Source organism: Cavia porcellus, unplaced genomic scaffold (genome assembly GCF_034190915.1).
Source record: "Cavia porcellus strain 051 isolate PalLab524CR breed Dunkin Hartley unplaced genomic scaffold, mCavPor4.1 scaffold_2, whole genome shotgun sequence".
Lineage (NCBI taxonomy): Eukaryota > Metazoa > Chordata > Mammalia > Rodentia > Caviidae > Cavia > Cavia porcellus.
In genome coordinates, this window is record NW_026947485.1 from 15591188 (window position 1) to 15618481 (window position 27294).

At 34.7% G+C, this 27294-nt stretch overlaps 1 protein-coding gene across 4 annotated transcripts in view; it reads right to left on the minus strand.

Moving 5' to 3' along the window:
* Window positions 1-27294, minus strand: part of Immp2l (inner mitochondrial membrane peptidase subunit 2) — an 878014-nt gene that overhangs the window by 621357 nt on the left and 229363 nt on the right. The window contains exon 6 of one of the 4 annotated variants that reach the window (XM_063238763.1): window positions 1-27294. This exon is cut by the window's left edge and continues 13492 nt beyond it; it is cut by the window's right edge and continues 5447 nt beyond it. The exons of the other annotated variants lie outside the window; for them this stretch is intronic. The gene's annotated coding sequence lies outside the window, so the exon portion shown is untranslated. 4 annotated transcript variants of the gene reach the window in all.

The following is a 27294-nucleotide window of genomic DNA, read 5'->3' on the forward strand; positions in this document are numbered from 1 at the left end:
TAGTTAGATGAAAAACTACTTTGAAATGAAAGCAAAGGAGAAAAATGGATAAATAGCTTTATAAAAGAAGAAATAAAACAAGAGTTGGTTGAACTCAGAATACAAAATCATGTTACAAATGGAAACTGAATTACATAGTTCAAGGAAAATTTGATTTGAAAGAAAATATAATTAAGGAATACTAGAAAAGTAACAGAAAATGAACCTAGTGAATGAAATGAAATGGAGAAAGCGTAAAAACTTTCGTGAGAAAGTGGCTGAAACAGAAGACAAGTCAACCAAGGTCTACTTATATACAAATTGAATTCTTGAAGAAAACAATTTTCAAGGTGAATAACATTAATATTTATGACTCTAATAAATTATTCCAAAATAAAAAGCCAAAAAACACACATTGAAAGTGTCCAATGAGCACAAGGGAAAAAAAATTAATTCAAGAAGCATAGTCTAATAAACTAGGGACAGTAAAGACAAAACACTCTGAGAAATGAGTCAAAAAATCAAAGAATATGCAACCAATAGCTTCATCCCAAACAAGACTCAAACCAAGACATAAATAGAGTGGTATTTTCTTAAAACTCCATGAGATAAAGTGCAGACATTTATATCCAACCAAGCTGCCTGAAAATATCAAAGCTATAGAAAAAGTTTTAAAACATCAAGCATTAAAAACTCTTATATCCTCAAATTCTTGAGGAATCTATTAGAAGTTGAAATTAATTTAATTAAGCAAAAATTGGGAAATTAAAGTTAAAAACACTATACATATACATGGTTTATAAGATACCATTAAAAAACTTAAGGATGAGAAAATATGTTACATGAAATACTATATACTAAGTACTGAATGTTCTCAAAACACATAAATAATGCAGATAAAACAATGGAATACAAAGTACAGGAAAACAACAGGGTAAGCTTTTTATATAGGCATTAGGCAAGAATTACAGAATTCATTAGGAGCTGAAAAATCAAATTAAATGTCAAAATTTTCAAATGGTGAATAAAGATATCAGTAACTACACAAATATAAACATGACTGCTACACCAAAAATAAAGTCTCTTTATCAATAAAACTTTGAAGAAAAAATATAAAGAAACCCAGCTCACATAATAATTATAACATTAAATTATATGACAGAATTAAGGCCAAAGTCAGTCTTTTCAATAAACATACAAGCTCACAAACCACTAACTTAAGAAAATTTTAACTATGAAAAGCAAGTTATTTTATCTGACCTACAAAGCACAATGTATCTATATACCCTATACAAGGAAAAAGATAAATGAAAATGAATAAGAAAACCAATATTGAAATCAGTATGGGGATTCCTTAAACAAATAAAAAATAGAAATTTCATTTGACCGAGCTATTTTGCTTCAAGGTCTTTAATCTTTCCTAAAGATTAAAAACATCACATTACAGTGATACATGCACATCCACATTTATAGCAATAGCTAAATCTTGGAAGCAACATCAATGTACACTACAGAAGTATGGAAAAGAAAATGTGCTCTGTACATAATGGAGGATCACTCTGCCACAAAGATGGATAAAGTAGAGTCAGTTGTGGGAAACTGGATACACCTTGAGGCTGTAATGTTAAGTGAAGTAAATCACATACACAAGCTTAAATATCACGTTTCCTCTTACATGAGAACCCCAAATATAAATAAAGTACAATATAAAGAACAGACAACAGAAAAGAGTGAGGTGAATCTTTGGCACATGGCAAGGAAATGGACAGATGTCAGCAGGGTAGAGGAAGGGGACAAAATGAGATTTCAGAAAACTCAGTGCATGTGAAGGGTCCTGTACGTGCACCAAGTCCTTATGAGGAATGTGATAAACATGCAGTGTATTAATTAAACGGCAGCTCAGTGTGATGGCACCTGCCTGTAATCCCAGCACTCAGGAGGCTGAGGCCAGAGGACTGCTGTGAGTTCAAGGCCAACCTGGGCTACATCCTGAGTTCAAGACCAGTTTGAACTACACAAATAAACACAGTGACCCAGTGCCCAGGTTCACTGTAGCTTTTTCTGCTTGACCCTGACAGTGCAAGTTCATGGGAATTTAACTTCCTAGAGATCTGTGGCATGGCTGACCAGTACATGAGATACCAGACTACTAAATTTATCATGCTTTGAATCTTTCACATTGATTTCTTTCATTTCCCTCATTTTTCAGTCTCTTCTCAGTATACAAAAATAAAGGCATAAGAAAATCAGTTTCAGGCGCAATTAGTCATGCAATAATAAACCAAAAGTTCCAGACACCTCTTCCTCTACAGACACATCGCTGTTTCCTGTTGATGACCGCATAGGAAACGCTGATAAAAAGCTTTCACTGGCCTTTGACACTGAGGCAGGAAGAGGTGTAGGACAGGTGCTGGGAGCTTAACACAGATCACACTTACTAATGCTCTTCTGTAATTCATAATCTTAACATGCGCACAAGAAGCAATTGAGACAGGAAAAGCTTTCTTACAGGAAAAATATAAATCAGAGCTAGGGTTTAGCTTCCCTCACCTTGTTAAGATATCTTAAATATTTAAAACAAAATTTGACTAAATCAAGTACAATATCTCTATTATTATGATTGTGAGATTCTTAAAAAATCAACTGAACAACCCGAAACATCTATGGAGTGTGAATATAAGAAAGCTAAATGGCAAGTGGAAAAATATTTACTCCACAAACAAGATTAATACTTATCACACACAGAACTCAAAATAATAGCAAAAGTTATCAGCAGTTAGTAGATGAAAGAGAAATAAATATAAAATGAAGCAACACTCCATAGTGATGAATGGATTGCTGAATATTGTAAACATGTGCTAATAAAAAACTTAAATATTTATAAAGATGAAGAAAAATTCCAACATCACTAACAATTTTAATCATATGAATAAAATCAAGATATCTGTCCCATAAAATTGTAAACTTTAAAAGCTTCTTAATTTCCAATACTATTGACATCATGGGGAAACTGTCATTCTAATAAACTGTTGATAGGAAGGTAAAATAGTACTTTGTTGGAGGGTAATATTACCAGTACTGATCAAAATTTAAAATTTGCCTCTAATTTCATCTCCACTTGTAATTATATATTCTAGAGACACACATAATTACAAAGAGAAACACATCCAAAGTATATTTACTGAAATGCTGTTTAGAGAAGCAATAGTTCAAAAAATTCTAAATGACCATCAGTCAGAAATATGATTAAAAAGCTAGGCAATCCATACAGCAAAGAACAACTCACAGAAGTTTAAAAAAATAAATCTGAGCTACACACCATAGAAAGTTCTCATATATATTACAATGCCATAACATTTATTGTGAATTTTTTAAAGGTATGCAATAATAGGAACAATTTGCACCTTCATAAAATTACATATTTCTGCATGTACACACATATTTTTATATAAGTACACAAGAATAAAGGTCTGGAATGGTGCACACCAAATAGATAATGGTTACCTATGGAATATGAAGTATGAATAACTAAAAAGGATAAATAGGCAATTGTACTTTAAATTAATATATAATTATTTTGCATTAGAATTTTTGTGAGGAATGATTTCAAACACAGTTCCATAACTTTATCTTGTTATATTAAGTGAATACTAGATAAATAAATAAAGATGTTATATGTTTACAATATTTTTATACTCTTAGTTATGAAGACACAAGCTATTTTTTCAGCCTCAACTACATGTATGCTTATGTCTTATACCTATCTTTGATTTGGTTTAATACTTTCTTCCAATTCAAAAATTCTTTAACAGTAAATTTCTCAAACAAATTTCTACTTAAAATAGAAAAATTTTCTATTTTGTCTACACTGGCAATTTGATTTCATTTGAATGGCAACATTTTTCATTTTTAAATTTTTAAATTAGTCTTTTTTACACCTGTGCATTCATATTACACCCTTCCTTCCTGTTTTGTTATATAGCTTCTTCTATTTAAATGAAAGCTGTTTCCTACTTATCCTGATGAAAATTATGGATACTTGTTTTATGTATCAGACCTTTCAATGGTTTTACAAAAAATGAATTCATGCTCAAATTAGTGATGGGTCAAGTTGTCTTTCCCTAAAATAGATTTCTTCGCTTTTTTAGAATGTTGGCATCCATATTCTTTTTTTACTGGGTAGGGTAAAATGGCCCCCCAAAACTAGCCTTACCGAGTAGATTAAAAAGGCAAAAATAATGCAAAATACAGAACAGTGAGTATGTCATATATTTAATATTGGCTCTCCCATTATTTCAGTTGAAATATTTGGCCTTCAGAAATTCTTCAGCACTTTCTGACTCAGAAATATATTTTTAGTAAAATCAAAATTTCATCTAATGCAACAAAGATAAGTAGTTTTTATGAAAGGAAAATATCCGAGTATTTTTAAAACTGAGAGTCCTAAAAAATACATCATATTTAGCAGTCTGTTTCAACTCAGACAAACATATAAATATTGCTTTGGTAGTCTTTTGAAGTTATTCAAAGAAAACAATTATTTAGGTATAGCCAATAACAATGATTAAAGGATCATTCCCTGTTGATATTGTCCCTATCTGTATGTTCCCTAGAAAATGCTGTGTATTACCTAAATGACAGTACTAAATAAAAAATTTGATTGCATCAACAGACAAGGAAACAAATGGATGAAAGAAAATGAATCAATCATTTATCAGAAATAACTAAGTCTTGCCTCAATGTAGTCAAACCTAAAGTTTCTCAGTTACCCGAAGGTGGTTGGAGAAAAGACACAGCTACCATACATCCAGGAGCAGATTTTCATTCTTTTCCTCAGCACTAGCAAGAATACTTGCAGCAATGACACCAACAAACATTCAGCAAAAACCTGCCATGTGAGGGACTACAAAGTTCGCCAAAGACACTAAAAGACAAAAATGACTGTTGCTGTGTGCATTCTACTTGGAGAGTTAAGCCACAGAGACAGATACACCAATACAGGACAGCTTGTGCAAGTAGCTGAGACAAAGAAGAAGGTGTGACAAAGGACGAACCATAGAAAAGCACTGAGGTCCTCCACAGAGGACCTCAGCCCTAGTGGAGAGCAAAATGCTCTGAAATCAGCTGTATGGCTGCAAAGACATAACTGTCAGCAATGACAAGATCAGTTAGTAGAGCAAAGGTTTACAGGAACAGTGGGCGGAAGGCACACAGTTTGATTAAAGAATAGAAGCAAAGTGGAAAGATGTGCTATTGTTTCTTTTTAGCACACATTTTTTTATTATGACTGTCAAAATTTTAGAGGAGCATGTAAGACTAAAGTTCAACCATCCATTCCTACTCTTGTCATTCTCGGTATAACAAATTGTTACCGTACGTAAATGGGAACTAGGTATTCTGAGCGATCAATTATATTGATAGAAAGAATTAATGAATATATGATGAATCAAATAATCAGATGTAAAAAATAAACTTAACAGTAAAAGCTGGCCACAAATAATTTAAATTATTTTTAATAACTCAAAAGTCATTTTAAGAACTTGTAGTACACATTTGAAGGAAAAAAAGTTGATAATCTCATTAAGTACCACTGACGCAGGCATGATGGTTCTGGTTATAATTTTATTAATATTATAAACATCATAAGATATTATTACTCTTGTTTTATACAAAATGAATATCAGGCTTGAAATATTCTTTATCTATGGAGAGATGACGAGCAATAGGTCTGACTTTACAGTCTCGTCCCTTTGCCATAAAATCACAAGCGTATGCATACATGGATGTGTTTAAAAGATTTTTCAAAAGTAAATTCAGCCAATATGAGTATTATTTTGAGTCTCAAGAATATTGTCCCAGAAGTCAACAGCTACATTTTTCTCTTCATCCTGGTACAGTACAGGTGAGCTCCTCTGGATTTTATTTGTAGAAATGATTCTTCCTTCAAACTAAATTACTGTAAAAACACTTACCACAAAGGAAATTGCTAACAAAATCATTATCTACCTCAGTACAAACTAATGTTATTACTTTCAGGAAACAGAAGCAACTAAATTATATAATAGAAATATTAGTTTAAAAGGTCACTGGATGTCAGAATGTATCATTTTTCAGAAGTCTCCTGAGACACTATTCATCAGAAATTGTAATGCTTAGAACACCAAGTTCAATGCCATGAATCAGCAGGTCTCACTTTCCTGGTTCATGTAGCACTAGTCACCCAGCTCTGCAAAGGAGGATGGATATTCTTTCTGAAATAATTTTTTTCACTTGCAAAGAAGAAAAAAGTCAGAGACCTCTTTATTAAGTCTCTCTTGATTAACATAAACAAACATCACTTTATTAAACACATCTGATTCCCACATCAATATAAAGAAACACACACACACACACACACACACACACACACACACACACAATTTGCTCTAAAAGGGACCGGCTTGGCTCTATAATCTCATTTGACAGATAAAGAAACTAAGACCCAGTCAAATAAAGTGTCTACCCAAGTAAGGTTGCAGAAATAGTAATGGAAAAAATCTATAAGCAATAAGGGGCAATTAAACCATAGCATTTCCTTCAGTTATTCGGTACAACCCAACATAAAACAAAGATATGAAAAACAGTGGTATTTTTCTTTCCTCTGTCCCACCAAAATACTTTCTTCAACTCAACTCCATCTTTCCTTTGACACCCACACCTACATAGTAGAGATATTTTGGTGCAAACTGAACTATTACCCTTCTGCACTACAAAATACTTTCCAAACACTTTGGTAGGTGGGACTGGTGATCAAAAAGCACTCTATCAAATTAGGGTACCTATGTCAAAAATAAAATAGAAGAAACTAAATGTATCCCAAAAACCTAATTTGGAATAATGCTTATTTTGATTTCTCTACTAACTTTAACTGGCAAAACAATATAAATCCTACGCAGATTACTAATACTAGCATTCTGTATACAGAACACTAAGTGCACAGCTCATTGTAACATGCTAAACATAACCAAGAAACACTAGTAAGTGGGAGAAAACTTACAGGATGTTAAATGAACTGAAACGTGAAATTTTTCTTTTCCTGATGTTAAGTACAAGAGTAACATTTCTGTAGTATGCAGTGGCTAAAAAGAATCATTACTATTAGGCAACAAATATATTTATAGTAGCTTCATATGTTCCCTGAACATTTGAATTTTTTTTCTGTTATAGAACTTTTTGTACTTCAAGATGAGAGCTGCAAGATGATACACTAATCTAGGCAACTCTTTCTTATATCAAAAAAAGGCTTGGATAAAAAGAAAAGTATAAAAGACATTATTCTAGTTTTTATATAAAATAAAATAATTACATCACTTTAGCTTTCTTAGTATTTAAAACTATATTTCAGCCAATATAACCCTTACTTCTTTAAAGCAGGCCCATAATGTTCACTGTGTTTTAAAATATGCACTATAATACAGTTCTTTAGAAAAATCTTTAGCTGTATCTCCTAACACTGAACAGACATACCCTGGGTCACAGAATTCTGTTCCTAGAAACAATTCAAGAAAAACTCACATGTACCAGAAAGTTCAAGCAGCATTTACAGTAGCCAACAGCTGGAGACCCAAAAGTCTATCACCAATAGAATGGACACATAAATTAAGGAATATCTTACAAAGGAATCCAAAATAACAATTATATCAATCATCTGCTACACACAGTAGGAATAAACCTCACCTTTATAATGGTGAATAAAAAAGCCAGTCACAAAATTACACTTAATTCAATTTATGCACATTTCAAAATCAAGCAAAACAATATGGAGAGAAAAATCATCTGGTTGATGTAATGGTAGGAAGAGACTATGAAGAAGATAATGTTTATCTTGATCAATGTGATAGTTACAGGGCTCACATCTTGGAAGAGTTCAACAAGTTATATACCCTTAAAATGTATATATGTTTCTGTTTCCATGTTATACCTCAATTCAAAATTGTCAACTAAAAAAGAAGCACTAGAATTTTTCTTGAAGATTAGATATTCAGCTAAAACATGAAGTATTATAATTTTTCTTAAAATTAAATCCTCAAGTAATGCATAGCAATATTCAGAAGTGAATTCTAGTGATGACTCTCCTAACTAGTTACGTGATCTTTAATATAATTTAACCTCTCTGTGATAATTCTAGCCATCAATAAATACCAGAGAGAAGTTCTGAAGAATTTTTAAGATGATATTAATGCTCAAGGCTATGGGTTTGATCCCAGCACCACAAAAAAGGAGATATTAAATCACTTTTTTTATATAACAAATATTTATTGTGGTCCTACCATACACAGAACATTCTTCTAGACACATGTCACTATAATATTCAAATAGCCAGGTGTGGTGCTACATACGTCTAATCCCAGCACTGGGGAGACTAAAGCAGGATGATCGAGACCTGTCTAACCTCATAGTGAGTTCAAGACTAATCTGGTCCACATAAAAATAAATAAATAAATAAATAAGAAAAAATATCACTAAACATAATGAACAAGTGAATAGGAGAAAGAAGTAAACAATGTTTGAAAAACATATTTATATACACACACTTGTATAAACCAACTGAGACTTTCAATTCAGTCTGAACACACTTTGAGCACACAAATATAAAAGAGAAACAAGTTTGAAATAACTGTTTCAAAACCAGGCATGGTGATGCACATCTGTAATCCCAAGACTTGGGAGGGAGAGTCAAGAGGATTGCTGTGAGTTTGAGGTCAGCCAAGGCTACAAAGTGTGTTCAAGGCCAGCCTCGAATGCATAGCAAGACCCTGCCTCAAAAAAGACCAAAAATAAATAAATAACAGTTTCATTATGCTCGGCAGTAAAACTGTTCCCAGGGTTAATACTCCTGCGCAAATCTTCATGAATAAATCTTGATAACATGAAATATTTAAACATATCCTGAAAATATGAGGTAGAGCTGGAATCGAAGTAGTATATTTTTCAAAAGAAAAAGGTTAATGTGGTATTTAAGAAAGAGCTTTAGTAGCCAAAACATTTTTTAAACAAATGTTAAGAGATTTGAAGTTTGAAAATACATTAAAATGTTTTTTTTAAATTTATTGATTTCATGCATCCAACAATAAAAACAAAATAAAGGACATATACAATATTACACTGACAATAAACTGACATTTAAATATTTATATTATCCTATAGGCCTTAAAATGTTCTTATAATTATTCACAAATATAACAGATAAAATTTAAGGTACTTTTCACTGAGCACTCTGCATATAAATGTTTTAAATGTATTAATTTTTGCTGAAATTCTAGCTGTGTTATAATTCTTGTATCACCAAATATTCAACTTTTAAACAGAAAAAGACATTCAAATCTCTAAAACTTTATCCAATTTGGTTTCAATTTAACATCCTTTGAGCATTAAAAATTATCCCAAAACCCAGCAAATACACTGAAAAAACTAAACTCAAATTGCGTAAAAATTTAAATAACAGAACAAAATAGCAATGAGACTGGCTGAGGCCCTGTTACATCTCTCTCCACTGGTTTCACATTGCATCTCATCACTTCAGGGCAACCAAGCTGAAAATCCTTATAACTACCTAATACGAATACCAGATATTTATAGAATATTATCAACAAATATTTATTTGGTGCTTGGACCCATTTTTAATTCATTTTCCACAGTATAATTACAATGATCTTTCTAAAGTAATAATTAAATCTATGTTGTTTCTAAAAATCATACATGGCTCTCCTTCCACCGTTTCCTTAAAATGACTTAAAGGTAACCATATTCTTTATATGGCACGACACCATGGTTTAACTGATCAAACCAGAAAACTGGCCATGGCCTTAAGTCCTGTCTTTCCACTGCTACTTTCAGTTCAACCAAAAAGTCTACGTGTGCCTCCAAAGACCTTCCTCAAAACACCTGTTCTCTCCTTTTATCCTGAGCCCAAAGCATCTACTTTCTCATCTACTTCTATCATGGATTGTACCTAGATGTCCCCCAATGCCTCACGTACACATAGGCGAGGTTTTTAGGGCTGACTGGGTCTAGGGCAGCAGTAGCAAACCTAGGGACTGCACGTCCAAGCAGGCTGATGTGTCACTGAAAGCTCTAAAATGTTCTCCACCACTGATCTCGGACGTGCACTGGTGGGACTAAGGGTGTGTGGAACACATTTGGTCCCTGGAAGGAATGAGCACAGTTCTAGGTGTAGAGAATAGAAGCCCCGCCTGGGAGTGGTGGCACCAGGCCTTAGCCTGGATGGAGTCTAAAGAGAGAGGGAAGGCGTGCTTGCTGCTCATTGTTGCTTGCTCTTGCTGCCTCCTGCCTGCCACACTATGGACTGTTTATTCTCTGCCATGAAACCCTGCTTTATATCTAGCCACCTATGGACTGAAGCTACTACAGACTGTAAACCAAAATAACCCTTTCCTCCTTTAACTTGTATCAGGTATTTTGTTTCAGCAATGAGAAAGTAAGTAAGTCAACTTCTAGTGTAGAATTCACTTCTTGCCTCTATTTAACTTAGTTAGCCAGAGAGGGATCATGCTACAAATAGAACAACTGCTCCACTTAAAATCCCCCTCAATGATTTCCTACTGTGCCAGGATCAACCTGTCTCTACCATCCAACCCCACCTCCTTGGCTCTGCCCTAATAAACGTCCAGTCACACATCCCTCCTGGTCCGGCAACATGCCAGGCATTTCACGGCCTCAGAAATTCTATTTGTCCATTCACTCTGTCCGGCACACTCTTCCTTGTGCTTTATGTAAGGTTGCCTCTTTCAGTTTCAATGTAATAGCCTGTGTTTTTCATTTGTTTATTTGTTTGTCTTTGCCTTTACTGAGCCCAGGACCTTTGCTCCTGCAAAGCAAGTGCTCTGCCACTGAGCTCCATGCCTCAAAATAAATTTTATTTTGAGACAGAATTTCACTAACTTGCTCAGCTGCCCTCCAATTTGCAATTCTCCAGCCTTGGCCTCCCATGTAGCTGACACCACAGGCACACATCACTGCACCCAGCTGTAATCGCTCTTGATAAAGACTTGTCCCAAACACTAGAGCTAAACTAAACCCTCAGTAAGTACCAGTAAGTATAACACTAGCTTGATGTGAACAGTTTCCTTATTTTCCTAAATTTCACCTTCAATACTCTCATAGTAGTTAGAAAAATGTCCTCTGTTCTGACACCTATGTCCATATGTAATATAATCAAAAGTTTAGAAGACTAGATTGTTATTATCTTAGGGAAAACAATAGGAGCATAGAGGAAGAGAAAAAAACTTTAACAATTTTAATAACAAAAGCAAGTCCATAAAGGTCTGGAAATGAACCACCACTTACCACCACCACACAAAGATACGGGTTTTCATTTGAGTCAAAAAAAGACAAAAAACAAAAAACAAAAACCATAAACTCAATTTAAGCCTGGACTAGAAATAAAGTAAACTAGGTATGGAGGTAGTACCAAAAAAATAAAAACCTTCATTTTTTTTTCACATATACTATTTCCTAGTACTTCCCTGAACAGGAATATTAAGCATGAAAACTGGAAATTATGCAGACTCACTTTACATGTCAACACATTTTAAGATCCATTCAACTCCTGTGTAATTCCTAGAAAAGCCTAATATTCCCAAATGTGTAATATTACTAATTTGAAGTCAGGTAGAAAAGCCAGCTAGGTGGACATTTAGAACAAGCTGTTTCAGTTGTGCTTCATTAGAAAGCTCAGTGCATGCAGGTCTCTTTTATGTTGGTCACCTGAGGCACAATCTGCTCCCCCACCACTCTGCAATAAGCAGCTGTTTGCAATAAGCCCCATGCTGCCGATGACATTAGGTTGTCTCCTGGGGTTTACAGGATGTTGATTCCTAAAGGCCAGATTTAACACTTGGGAAATATAAAAGACAGCGAACAACTACAGAGGGAGGAATAATGCATGGCATTTGATTATTTAAGGACTGCAACCTATTACAAGAATCAGTTACCACAGAAACTGATCTGTAAATGGCCCAGGTGGAATATGCTAGAAAATAACATGTTGCACAAAAATTGAGTTGACTCACAGAACATCAGAGGGGGTTGGCACCATAAAGATCCCTGGTGAAGCACTGGCTAGTGATGAACAGATCTACCTATTCAAAGTACTAATGTCCTAACTGAAAACTCTGATTGTACACATCAGGTCTTCACTGGAATACCTATTATACTGGAAAGGACATTTTGAAGTAGCTTTGTTGTAGAATTTGTTTATTTAGTGAAAATTTGTGGGGAGAGACTGGGCTGGAGATGGACCACACATTCAGGGCCACAGCAAGGTCAGCAGTGAGAACACAGGGTGCTACAGGCCAGCCAGGTGCACAAGTTGTTGGGACAAGAGCAGGCCAGTCCAGCAGGTGTACAGCCTTGAAATTCCTCCTTGTTGACTGCAACACAGACAGCTCTGAGGATGTTTTGCTTTCAGTGCACTCAGCAAAACACTGAGACACCATACTTTTGCCCCAATCCCATGCCTCCCACTTTTCACTGTGTAAATAAAGATACAGACCATTCTGGGTTGTCGCTGCCTCTCCTTCAGAAAAGTCAGCTCCCACCCAGTCCCAGCTTTTTTCTATGTGTCTTGGTTCTTTTCAATCTCCAGTCACCCCACTCAGGACCACCCCACTGATTATGCAGATCACAGAAAAAAACTACAACTCTTTAATTTTATACCCATTATGATTTCTAGAACCAACAGAATCCATCAGATTCACCATCCACATCTCCACAAATATGTAGAAACATCTATTACATAATTTCAAGCCTCCGTTTTCTTTTAACCAGATTAAAGAGATAGCTCATTTAATTGTATCTTATATTAACACATAGTGTGACATCATTTCAATCACCTGGCTGCTCTGTGCCTTCTAGAGACATTACAATATTTCAGTATTCAATATCAGCTGCAGTAATCTAAAAAAAACCAAAACTATGATCTGAGTGCGCTGTGATCTTATTTCAATAAATCCTAATAATGAAAAATTATAACCTCTATCTTATAATGAAGATACTGAGAATTAAAAAAATAGAAATACTCAGTGGAGGCTATCTTGTTAACAACAAGCTTAGTAAATGAACTTGCAATGGCAAGCAGTAATGCCAAAATGACACCCAGAGTTTGGAGGCAGATTTATTTTAGGTCGATGGACACCGATTAGGATCATTCCCAAAATATCAGGCCCCAAAGGCTCATGAAGGGATGCTTTAATGCAATTGCAAAGGGGAAGTATAGAGGTAAAGTATTTGGCTGTCTTTGATTGGATTTACAATATGCACCATAGTGATCAGCTATGCTTTACAGTGACCAGCTGTTTCTAGGAGACAGAAGCAATCGGAACTACAACAGGAACTATTACCTGGGCAACCAAAAAACCTACTAGAGGGCATTTTCTGCTACTAACTGCTACACACTTATGTCAGCTCCAAAGCCTATATCCTGATCTCTGCTCTGGACTACTTCAAGGAGGAGCTGAGGAACAAATTCAGGTAAGAGAGGCAGCTGAACATCTAAGTTCTATTATTTAATATAAAAACTGAACCATACATTTAAACTATATAGGTAATCAGCATGCAAGCTTCATTTTCTCTAAACAATTGAAAAATGTTAAATAAACCAAGGTTGAGACTAAACCATGCCAAATACTATAAAAAGAAAGATGAATTTATCCTAGACTAGAGGCCAAGTTATGAAATTCTTCTTGAGCTAAGGTAATTTTAAAAAGATTCCTCTAAATATAGCCATGGAGCAGTAGAAAGTCATACTGGAGACAGAAATAATATAGCTCTGATGAAGTGAAGCAGACCATGGCTAGAGTCTGGAAGACTGGAGGTAGTGGATGGAACAAAGCATATAGATTCAAAAGATATTTAAGAAGCATAATTAGTGGTACTTGGTGATGTTTAGATTTGTAATCTACATACTAAGGTAGTGGTTTAGAATGTGGCTCTGGTAATATTCCAGAGTCTGAATTCTAGCTCCACCTCTTTAATATGCAAGAATGAGGCTATAACTTAGTCTCGGTGACTATAAAATAAACACATTAATATGTAACTCATTGAAGGGCTGGTAAAATTGCTGTGAAGATAGAGGTGCAGAGTTCCTCACATAAGAAATGTTCACTAATGTTAGTAATGAAGGTGAGAAGGAAGTAGAGGAAGAAGAGAGAAAAAGAAAGGCTTTATATGGCTTACTAAAAGTCCAAGAAGGAACACAGGCAGAAAGGCAGGTTGGAGAGGGAAGACATGAGCAGTTCTGGATGTGATAACTCGGACATGCTTCAGCTAGAATTTAGGCTATAATAGGTTGGAGGGTCTAGTCTATCATTTGAAAGTATCCCCCAAAGTCCATGTGTTGGAAACTCAATCTCCAGTGACAGATGTTGGGAGAAAAGACCTTTGAGAGTTGTTTAGATGAGAAATGTGCTGCTTTCATACATGTATTAATGCCATTACTGTGCGAGGGGGTTCATTATCTCAGGAATGAGATCCTTATAAGAGGATGTGCTCACACTCTTGCTCATGTGCTCATGCTCCCTCTTGGTCCCTTTCCCTCTCTTTGCCCTTCCATGAAAGCAAGAAGGTCCCAGCAGATGCCAATCCTATGATCTTGAACTTCCATACACAAATGTTACAGCCTCCATAACTATAAGATATAGATTTCTCACCTTCATAAGCTATTCCCTCTCAAGTATTCTATTTCAGCAGTATAAAAAAGCCGACAGTATAGAAGTATGAGCAGCATATTCTAATCTTTTACGGGATATTGGGTATGAAGCAAAGTGGAAAGAACATAAGGGATGGGGCAGCAAAGAAAATTATTTTGATGTGTGCAGTAGCATAGTGAGAGTCTAAGAGAGAAAACCCTGACCCCACAAAAGCTCATGTATTCTAAAATGGGACTTTGGGAAAGTGATTAGATCACCTTGGATCTATCGATGAGTTTGTAGCTATGTGTGGCCTGGTTAGAAGCAATGTCACCGCAGATATTCCTCAAGGAGCTATCCTATTCCCCAAATGTCTGTCTGTCTGTCTGTCTGTCTGTCTGTCTGTCTGTCTCTCTCTCTCTCTCTCTCTCTCTCTCTCTCTCTCCCCACCCCTTCTCCCCTGCTTCCTGGATGCCCTGAGCTATGTGGATCTTTTCTACCATGATGATGTTTCCACTTAGAAGCTAGCCTGCAATGTACCAAAACTTGGCAAACTATGAACCCAAATAAACCTTTTCTCAAGAAAGCTGTGTATGTGAAGCATCTCAGAAAATGAAAGCTAGCCAATACATTATTTTTTGAGTATAACAAATGAAATAGAAAATGCTTGCGCATTATTTCTAATGGAAAAGAGTTAATATAAATCTGCCTGAAGAATTAATGCCATTGCCTGTGTAGGTTTTAAAATGTGCCCCAATAGCATTATCAGCATCAATAAAAAAAACTAGACTTGTGACATGGTCTTTAGAAACTAAAGAACTATACCTTTAACTACATCTCAGAGGGCCCCACCTGTTAACCTTCTGGAAAAAGAACCCCTGTCATTTATATCTAATTGACTATGACATCCAAGTGTTTCAATATCTAAAAGCAAAGAATATTTTGTCTTCTGTCCCTTTAATCTGTACATAAAGTCCTAAGGACTTTCCAAGAATGAATTTAACTAGCAACGAAATATTTTCTCCATCAAAAGTTCTTTCAAGTATTTATTTCCTTCCCAAGCAGACTGACTTCTGTGTGTAGTGGTTAATTCTTTATAAGCTTGGGCTTGCATACTGAACACTTCAGAGGCTGTTTTATTTCAAAATACAGTTTTACTGCAATTTTAGTTGTTTGCTACAAGGAAAAAATGATATCTGAGCTAAAAGCTCCTTATCAAAACAGAAGAGCTTCCTGGAGCTTTAATTACCAGACTCAAAGCATGGGATTATTACTTCAATTCTATTTTTCTCTAAAATTTTGGCAAAACAACAAATAAAGTAAAATGTATTGCTACTATCAATAACAGCAAGTTATGTGACAAATGTGAATGAGTGCCTATGCTGGGCATTTGTTGTATTCGGTTGGGATGATAACCAAATCACATGAAATACTTCCAACCCCCAGGAATATTCCAGGCAAGTCAGATAAAACATACATGGAAGCAAAAAAGGAATTTAAAGAGTTTTGAGTATGAAGGTAACAAATGAAGCTAATCAAGTACTTCTCTCTTTAAATTTCAAATGTCAGCTTTTCTCTCTAAACTCTAGGAAAGCAAATAAATATTCTGAATTTTCATTTAGCCCTTAGAGCCTGGGCTGTGTAGGTGTTAAATCATCGACAGATCATCGCTTGGCAACAGGAAGAATGTCTATAGGAGAACCAGGGCTGTGTGGGGGAGTAGAATGGAGTCGCTGGCTCAGGGAAGGAAACAGGAACTGGAGTAGTCACTGGGAGAAAGCACAGGGCCTTCTTCATCCAGGTCAGCACACCCATCCCTCAACTCCTCTCTCTTCATGTCCCTCAGCACCCCTCCCCTCCTTCTATGCCTAATGAGTCTCTCGCCTGATGTGGAAGAGTAAGAATCTCTATGCCTTACATCCTCGAATCCTAGCTCTCATCTACTCCATGTGAGTCCATTAAGTGATTTATCAGAAGACACTTAAAAGGAATCCTAATGCAGCTGTTAAAATGAGAAAATATATTACATATAATTAAATTTGCATATATGGTCATAGTGTTCAGCTAACCTCTGTTTTATGCTTATAAATGTATTTATTGCATTATTACTATGCTATGTTTAGGGACAGAACCCCAGAAACTAGAGTAGCATATGAGGGATTCAGTACATTGTAATCAGATAATATTCCTTCCTCAAATATACAGGTCTATTACTGAAGCTTATGTAATTATTCTCCGTTAACAATCATGACAAGACTGTCAGATTTTCTCTGAAGCTACTCATTGGTCAGAAAGAGGCTTCAGCTTGGCCTTGATGTGTAACATTTACCCTCTCACTACCTTTCTGATATTTTGTAGTATAAGAAACATACTCTGTGGGCTGGGAAGTAGCTCACACTACCTGTAGGACACTTGCCTGGCATATATGAGGCACTGGGTTTGATCCCAAGCACCAAAGGAGGGAAAAACTCTATATTTTTTTTTCAAATATAATCCAAACCATTAAAGCATAGTCACCACAAAGACTTTCACTTCTCTTACTTTTGATCTATTTTGAATTTTGTTTTAGCTCATACCACACAGTCTCTTCACAATTTCCATCTTGCTAGACCAGAACAATGAGTTCTATAATCGTGGGGAATGTTATAAAATGTAAAAATGAAAAAAATAGACGATGCCGTTTCACTCATTACATTTAATCTCATTAGATTTCAGTGCCAACAATTACATTGTAAACAGTGAAAAATACAACCAAAATTGATGAGGAAATTATAATCTTAACGTTTTCAATGACCAGCTGGTATTGATTTTTGATGTAAAACTAAAAACTTACATAAAATATATATTTTGTTCCCATTCATTACTGCATAGACACTGAGGAAATGGTATTTGATATTCTCTACCAGCCCATTGAGTCACCATGAATGAGGCGGCATCTTTCTTCTCCTACTGCACTACAGATAACTCCTAATTCAAGAAGATAACCAGAAACAGGAGCAATTCATCACCAATGTTGTTTTATCATCAAGTTCTACTTTCATTCCTGACACATGTAAATTTCAAATGAGTGTTACAGATAAAACTGCCAAGTGAGTAGCTGTAGAAATGTGGGATTGCAAAAAGAGAGGGCATCCACTCACCGCTCCTTATTGTTAGCTAATTACCTAATTATTGTGTTAATCTTTAAGCTATGCATTGAAATAAGTAAAATGCAGACATACTGTCCATCTCAGTTTTGTATATGTTGCACCCTATATTTAGTGTATATCACTTTAGATTTTTTTGGACATTTATATTTCAAAATAGCTGCTACACAGGACCTCAATATATCCTGTTTGATTTATTAATATAAAACTGAATCTGATTACACCACAAGTTCTCAGTGAAATGATGTTCATCTACTGAAACATCAGTTTTATTTCAATAAAATGGTAGTTGACAAGGAACATTTAGTTTTCTGTACTATTTTTTACAGTAGCATTTTATATCAGCCTGTTTCACATTAAGACCACAAATACATCCATAATAGCAAGACACATGAGTAAAAGTTATAAAAGCAGTCAATCAGTCATATGTTCAGAATCACGGGCACAAACAGCATGATAAAGTCTGCCAGAATAGTAAGGCTTTACAGGATGCACGAAAAATGTTTTAAAACCCTTATACCTAAAAATATGTTCAAAACACTTGTCACCTAAATAGTATGAAAATACTATCTCACCTAAATAGTATGAAGGTGACAAAGACATGAACATGCATGTTAGCAGAGAAAGTACAAAAAAAAAGAATTGTGAATCCATGGCACTGGAAAAACAATACACGATGAATGACTAGCTCAAAACGAGTAGGAAAAGGCAGAGTCAATACACCTACCTCCATAAGTATATATCTATATGTAGAAAATTGTTCATTTGATCTTGAGAAAGAAAATTAATAATCTCAAATTTTAACTCTTACATGAGCTTCAGGGCAAGAAAAAAGAAAACTATATGCTCTTTCCCCACAGATGTCCCATTCACATCCAGAATACAACTAAAACTCATATTCATCTAATCATCCATCCACACAGCAAGCATAGTATTGACTGTATTATAAAAGACATGTACATACTTCATCTCTAATTGCCACAAATTCTTTCACAGTAATTATTTTTTATGCTTTAATCCTCACAACTTCTTTCAAGGTAAATATTTTCAAGTTAATATGAAATGAAAAATAAAATCAATATCAGTCAAAGAAAACTCAGATTCCAATCTCTACATTTAACCTTCATTTGCCAATTCAAATGAAGTCAAGTGATTCTCAGACTTTTAAAATCATTTTTAAAAAGTATTGAATATATCTAGCATTTTACACTGCAATATAAGCTAAAACAGACAAGTTAAATTATTTCAAAATAATAATAATAAACCTATTATATATTAACATAAAAATGTCCAATCCCACACTGTCAAAAGTTAGAAAATTAGATACATATAAAATGTATATATATGTATATCATATAAAACTATACAATGAATAAAATATGATCAGCTATAAAGTGAATTAGTACACTCATAATTCTTTTTAGAGGAGTAAATGGATTCAAACAATATCTTACTTACATTGAATTGAACTTTTTCAGAATTCCCATGTAATCAACGCTATTTATGAGAAATTTAAATTTCCATATTAGCTGGAATAAAACTACCAGTTTAAAAAAAGAGAAAAAGAATAGCCTTTTCTATAATTTTTTCTCAATTTTTTATTTAAAGAAATAAAAGAAAGTTAAAGAAACAAAATAGAAAAAAGAAAAAAAAAGAAAAGAATTCCAAAAAAATTAACATCATAAAATCACTAGTTGATAATGACATATTGTCATCCTAAAAGTTATTCAGGTTACAAAATCAAAGCATAAAAAGTGACTAGACATACAAACATTGACAGTGTAAACCCTTTTGTTCAATGATCTAACAAAACTTTAGTAATACGATCATCTATCTTACACACTATACATACCATTATATTCTTTAGAGAGCACTTTCCTTCCCTTTCACTTTTACAATATCTATTATATTTTTGGATCTTATTACTCTGTCAGTTTTTATTTTTTACACTAGAAAAACAATGTGATATTTACTAATGTGAGTCTTGTTTGTTTTACAATGAGGATATTCTCAAGCTGCCTCCATTTACCTATAAAGGCCTCAAGATCATCCCTTTTAATAGCTGAGCAGTATTCCATTGTATAAAAATACCACATCTTTTCCATCCACTCTGTGGTTGATGGGCATTTTGGCTGTTTCCAAGATTTAGCTATCACAAATTGTGCTGCATTGAACATGTGTATACATATATCACTGTGACATGACCTTTTTAAATTTTCTGGGAAAATACCTAAGAGGGAAATAGCTGGGTTGAATGGAACTTTCAATCCTAGTTTTTTGAGGAATCTCCAGACTGAATTCCACAGTGATTTCACCAGTCTGCACTCCCATCAACAGTGAAGAAGTGTTTCTTTTTCCTGCATCCTCGCCAACATTTGGTATCAGTTGATTTCTTGATGGCAGCCATTTCTTCTGGAGTGAGATGAAATCTCAGTGCTGTTTTAATTTGCATTTCTCCTGTGAAAAATGATGGTGAACATTTCTTCATGTATTTATTTGCCATTTGTATATCTCCATCTGAGAACTGTGTGTTCATCTCCAATGCCCATTTTTAGAGAGGGTCTTTCAATTTGGGGAGCTTAATGTTTTTTAATTCTTTATATGTTCTGGATATAAGTCCTTTGTCTGAGGGATTGTTTCCTAAAATTCTTTCCCATTTTGTGGGTTTTCTTTTCACTTTGTTGGTGATTTCTCTTGAAGTGCAAAAACTTTTTAGTAATATGAGATCACAGTTGTTGATTCTTTGAAGTATTTCCTGTGTGGTTTGCATTTTATTCATGAATTCTCTGCCTACCCTGTGTCTGCAAGATTTCTACCTACCTTATCCTCCAGTAGATTTAGTGTTTTTTTTTTTTTTTTTAATATTTAGATCCTTGATGCATTTTTACTTTAGTTTAGTGTATGGTGATAGGCATGGGGCTATTCTCAATCTTTGGTATATGGAAAGCCAATTTTTCCAACACCATTTTGTTTGAAATATTTTTAAATTGTATATGTGCACACCAGAAGAGTACTACCCACCAATATAGTACTTCAGAAACTACAAACATCCCTATCTTGGGATTAACCAGTAGCCACTGTAAAAAAAATGTTGTGGACATATATTGGCTCACTGTGGTATTTAACAGTTTTTGGCTAAATTCACACATCTGTTAACATAAAAAACACATTTAGAATCTTTCTTTAAATACTAAACAGCAATGATCCCTTAAAGGCAAAAACTTTAGATGGTACTTAAACAATGAATTTTTTTCCAACAATAACAATTTTCTTTAAATTCATTTACAAAACCTCACAACACAGCATGAGGCCTAATTTCCTGGTAAGTAACTATAAAGTAGAATTAACTATCCTCAAATGACTATGAAATTAAGTCAACTATATCAGAGTAAGATGAACATAAATGCAATTAAAAACATGCTAATTTACATAGCCCCCTAACCATGTTTAATCGTAACATTAAAAATCCTAAATGCATTCCCGTTTGATGCTGGTCTACTCTGTACAACTTAGAATAGTGTCAACTAAATTAACTTGTTTTGCTTAAATGTTGCACTTGGGTTTTCCATTTATACTACTAGAGCATCATGAGCTCTAGCTATTATGTCCAAATATTTTTATTAAACAAATTAATGTAATTAAACTCATCAAACAGATTTCACAAGGTGGTAATACATTAAAAATAGCCTTAAGCAATATGAGTCATCTTGAAGAATTTACTGAATATATAGGAGTGTTTACAAATACAATGACTATACTGAATTTAAAAATAATATTACAATAAGAGACACATTGCATGAGTCCTCCTGAAAACACTTCCCCTCACTGCAAACACTTCTCCCATCATTCTTGCCATTTTTGGAAGTGGTTCTAGAAGTCCTCTTCTGTGAGTCAGTAGTTGTGCTGTTATGTATACTCAATGCCTAAAACCTGAATCAATTCAAAATGTTTACCTTTCATGGTCACTTTGACTTTAGAAATGAGCCAGAAGTGACAAGTGCTGGATCCCGTGAATAAGGTAGATGAGGACAGACCATGATTTTTTATGAGACCTATTTCCATTGGGTGGTGCTCAGCAGTAGCATTGACCACACATCACAAACATCTTGTTTTTGTTTTTGTTTTTTCTTAATCATTCTTTGGATTTCACCTTTGTCTTTTTTTTCCCATATATATAGATCGATTCCCTCAATGTCCCATCTGTTACAGTATTTAATACATAGTAACCTAGAAGCCTAAGCCAAAAGTTTACTTCCTAGGTTGCCTGATAGCTAGACTTCGGTGCAAGATCTAGCTCTTGCCATCTAGCAGAAGCACTAGCATGACTTTAGAAGGCAGAGTAACCTCACTGAGGCAGAGGCTGGTAGCAGTTCTCTCTGCTATTTTTTACTTGAAAAATTGTTCATAAGGAAATTTTATTTTTCTGCACCGTATATTCTAAAGTCTGATTCTTACTTTCATGAGCGTCAAAAGCCAGAGCCAGATTCATTTAACATGACCATGATAGAGATGTCAACCTACAGCCAGTAGTTCTGAGGTGGGCTCCTCAATCTCTACGTTCTTACACATAGCAGAAACTGCAGATTAGTGGCTGGTAGCCTCTGCAGCAGCCTCTCTCTCAGATAGATAGAGCAGGAAACAAATTTTAACTGCATCGAAACCACTATCTAGTTGGAATTTCTCCATAATATAAACTAGTGCTCATCCAAACTGATAGTCTAACAATTATTAATTGTATGAATGTTGAAAAAGAGGGAGCAAATGTAAAAGAGGAGGGAGGGAAAGTAGGAATAAAGTAGAAAAATGAGCAGATGACAGGGGATGTCGATTTTTCTTGCATAAACTATAGAAGTTTTTGATACTGTTACAACCACAAAATTAATAAGAATGCATTTTAATTTCTTTTCTATTGATTTTGTATGAGTAAAATATTTTCTCACAATAGCTATACTGCTGAAACTTATTGACTAATATACTCCCTAATTTTTAATTTTTATAAGTTCTGATTATAACTCTGCCATAAATGTAATTACATATCAACAAGTTAAGAAAATGTTCTTCATAATATACGATTCTAAAATCCAATGCAGATAATACCAAAACAGCACATATGAAAAAGCTGTAGCCCACTGTATTACATTGCACACAGCTTATGAAAATGTAATATAACACTGTGACAATGTTTTAAACATCAGTTTTCTTTGTATGGCTAGGAGCCTTCTGATGATCTCTAAGAATATTTCAGGAAGTCTGTAAAGTCTCCCTTTTCAAAGTACCTATCTGTGTAAGAGCAGACTGTCTTCATATGCAATAGAAAATGCCCCCGCCCCACCACTACCACCACCAAGCCAGTGTACTGTAGTTCTTAGCTGCCCAAGTCATTGTTCTGGTTGTAGTTCCAGTTGCTTTTGTTTCCTAGAAAGGCTGGTCACTGTGATGCATATTGTAAGAACCAATCCCAGGTTGACAAGCCATTCTGCCCTGTACTTCCTGCTTGCTTCTCCCATATAAATCCTAGACCACCAGAGATCAGGGTCTGATATTTTAGGAATAACTCCAATCAGTATCCCTCAGTATAAAATAAATTTGCCTCCAAATCCTGACTGTAGTTTCAGTGTTTCTGATTATCAGTGCACATATACTTTTAACTGAGTCGATCACAACAGATTCAGTGCATAAGCAGACGAGAATCCAGCTGCTTCTACTGAGTCAGACATTAAAGAGATTTACAAAAATCTCTTACTAAATATTTTGTTTGAAAATATATTTTTCATTAAATCTTATATTCATGAGTTTATTATTCCCATTTTAAATTATTTTAAATTCATACAGACATTTTATAATTTCTCAATCTCAATTTCTAATATGCTAAATATTGATAACCAATGTAAACTAAAACTCTTTAGGATCTGCATTTGTTTTACAAATCTTATTTTGTTTGTTTGTTTTTCTGTTTTTTGAGACATGGTCTCACTGTGTGGTTAATGCTGGCTTGAATCAACTAAGTAGGTAACACTGGCCTCATACTCACACTGATCCTCCTGGCTCAGCCTTCCCAGTACTGAGATTATAAGTATGTGCTACTACACCCAGCCTCCCAGTTTTTAAGAATTTTAAAACCGTAAGCAAATCAGCAAAATCCTATAATACAGTATTGCCGGAATTTCTTTCAGTAAACAATAAACCACATTTAAACAGAACCAGCTTTCTATAAATTTAAAATACTAGGCAGCCTTTCTAATTGCTATAGTAGAATGAACACGGTATTCGATAAATGGGTTTAAATACCAGTTTCACAACTTATTAGCTGTGTGGGCATCCCTATTATTCTCATTACTACCCATCCATAAACTCAACAGTAAGCATATCAAAACTAAAATCAGTGCATTTTGCAAGCATTCAGCAACATTTAATTACCCAAGATTACATAGAGTGACTTCTGCATAATTATATACACTTATTAATTCAATTATCGGGGTTGTATTTTATAGCTAGGTTGTTACTTAGAGTTCCACATTCTATAGTATAGCAGGCATGGCATAACTGAGCATGACTAATCAAGCAACTGAAACCCATCACAAAATTCCTCCTGACCAAAATCGTATCTGTATGGCTCTTTGGGAAGCCTGACAAAATACTTCCTTGTTCAAATGGCTGTGTTGACCCTAAAATTTCTTCCTCAGGAAAATCATGAGGTTTTCCAGGGATACACTTCTCATGAAATGAAAAAGTGTTCATCCCAAAGAGCTGTCTGCACCACTCGCCTTTGAAAACAGAAGACAAGCTCTACCCCAACCTTTATATCAGACATCCAGGACCTAGGAATCAATTTTTCCTTACTAACAAAATAATAAGCTCCCATGCACATGGTTCAGTTCTATTTCTTAGCTAAATTTTACAATAAGGCATGATAAGGGAGGGTTTTACAAAAAGAAGATCTAAAGCAAAGTTTCAGGATTTTTTTCTCCTATGCTAAAAAAAATTGTGAAACACTGTAATGTAAAATATATTCATACAAAATACCACATCACAAATTTAAATAATTTTAAAAGACGCAATTATAAGAAATGTGGTTGTAATGTTGCTATTTTAAGATAAAGCTGTTGCATCACTCTTATAAAAGTACTAAAGGAATCTAAAATCGACAGTAATTCATTTAAAAAAAAACAATAGAATTAGAAAATTCACATGTTCATTTGGTTTCTGAACTCATTTCCACTCGCTTGCCAACAAAATTTTGTCCTAATGCTAGTTTTTATTTCTGAAATCACTTAATTGACTGCCTTATCATGTTTCTCTACAATAATATATTTATCTGAAATTCCTAAGCCTGAATTTAAAAATTGTGTCTTATTTCTTAAAACTGCAATGGTCAAACCAAAAAGTATGTTAGAAATGCAATCCTTAACCAAGTAGGGTTACTTTTTTCTTTTTTAAAATAGTTCATAGGCTTAAATATTATTTACTCCTTTTATGAGACAAGATTTCACATCAATTTTCTACTTTTTATTTTCTCTTTTTTGATAAAAGTACTAAAAAGCTTTGTTCACTGAAGTAAGTAGATGACATTGAAGTTTCGTCATAGCAACACTACTCAATTCTTCAAAATCATTTGGTTTTCACACATCAAATGTTCTCAAAATCTGTCAGCTGATAATCACATTTTCCTTTAAATCTGCTGAAACCAAAGAACGGAAAACCATCTGGGTTGCAAAAGGATTTTTTACTGAGTGTTTAGGTCATTCACATTTTCGACAACACGAATGTTTCTAATTTATCTACTGTTTCATACAAAAGGAGTTTTCCACTCTGGAGAAACGCACCATATATCATAGGCTGTGTGTTGGTTGGAAAGTTTGCCTTCCTATTTTTACCATGAGAAAAAAGCAACTGTGAAAAGGGGTGGTACAAAAGAAAAGCAAAATTTGGTGGCTTCTGGTAGTGGTATTGGAGGTTGAAACCAGGTTTCACATATATTAGGCAAGTGCTCCATAGCTGAGTTACATCCCCTTTTCCATTGGTTTATTTTCAGACAAGGTCTAATTGACCAAGCTGCCCTTGAACTTCCCATCTAGCTGCTTCAGCCTACCAAGTAGCTGAGATTTTAGGCATACATCATGGCACCCACCTTGGTGAACAAATGTTAGGGAAGATTGTAAAAACTGAAGACAAATTATTGAAGGCTGAGAAACTGAGTTTTTCAAAAATCTACTGTGTACTCCTCAGAAAATAATAATGTATCACTCTGAAGACACTTCAGGCCATACTCTACATGGCCTACATTCCTCAGTCTTTCTGTCTCTGTCTCTGTCTCCCTCTCCTCTGTCTGTCTGTCTGTCTGTCTGTCTGTCTGTCTGTCTGTCTCTCTCATGATCCCAAGGCATATTCACAGGAAACAAAAATAAGATGATCACCTCTGTATTTATAAAACTCGTACTGGTGTTGCAATCATCATGATATTTAAAATAAGTTGTCAATCTTCACTACCTACCTATATTAGAGTTCTCTAGAGAAACAATCAATAGAAAATAACTTAGTTATGCAGGAGACTCAGTAGGTAAGCATTCAGAATCAGAGACAGGAGACTCACAGTGGCCACTGCACGCTAGAGAGCTGGAGGATCCAGGAGCTGCCCAGACCAAGCTGTAGAATAGGAGGAATCAGGGACTCAGTGACAGTCCAAGGTCAAAGGCCTGAAAATTCACTGGAAAGTCCCTGGTACCTGTCTGCACTAGAAAGCTTAAGAAACTAGAGATCTGGAGAAATATGTCCAAAACCAATGGCAGCAAAAGATATTTTGCTCTTCAAAACAGCTACTAGTGCTCTTCAAAATAGGGACACTTCCTTCTTCATTCCCTTTTTAGTCTAGCTGGGCTACGTGCCTCTGGGTTGGTGCCACCAGCTACCTGTGTGGGTTTTCCCACCTCAGTTTGCTGGCCTACATATCAGTCACTCAACACATACCACAACTGTGCTTTCCTTACCTACTAGGTATTTCATATTACACTCGAATTCACATTTAGTGATTAAGGGTCACACAAAGTATGATCCTTTGGATAACAGAAAAAGTATTATCTAAAACCTTGTCAGAAATGCAAAACTTAAGGTTCCACCCTAAATTCAATGAATCAGAATCTGAATTTAACAAAATTGCCAAGTAATTCAATTCTTGTGCAGATAAAAGTAGGAGAATCACTGACCTAAGGATAGAAATACTTTTAAAAATCTAATATGTAAAATACTTCTGTCTCATAAAGAAATAAAGTTTTCTTCTTTTCTGATCATAAAAAGTGGGTAATCCTAAACTCGCACTATTCTCCATCTTGCTAGAACTGACTAATTTATTTCCTAAAACCGTCAGGCTGGAACTAAAAATCGTGTCTCTTCCTTCCTAGCCTGGACTAAGGTGTTATTTTAGCAGTCCTACCACCTATAGTCTCCGCCCACCAATCCATCTTCTCAACCACTGCAAATGTAGAGTT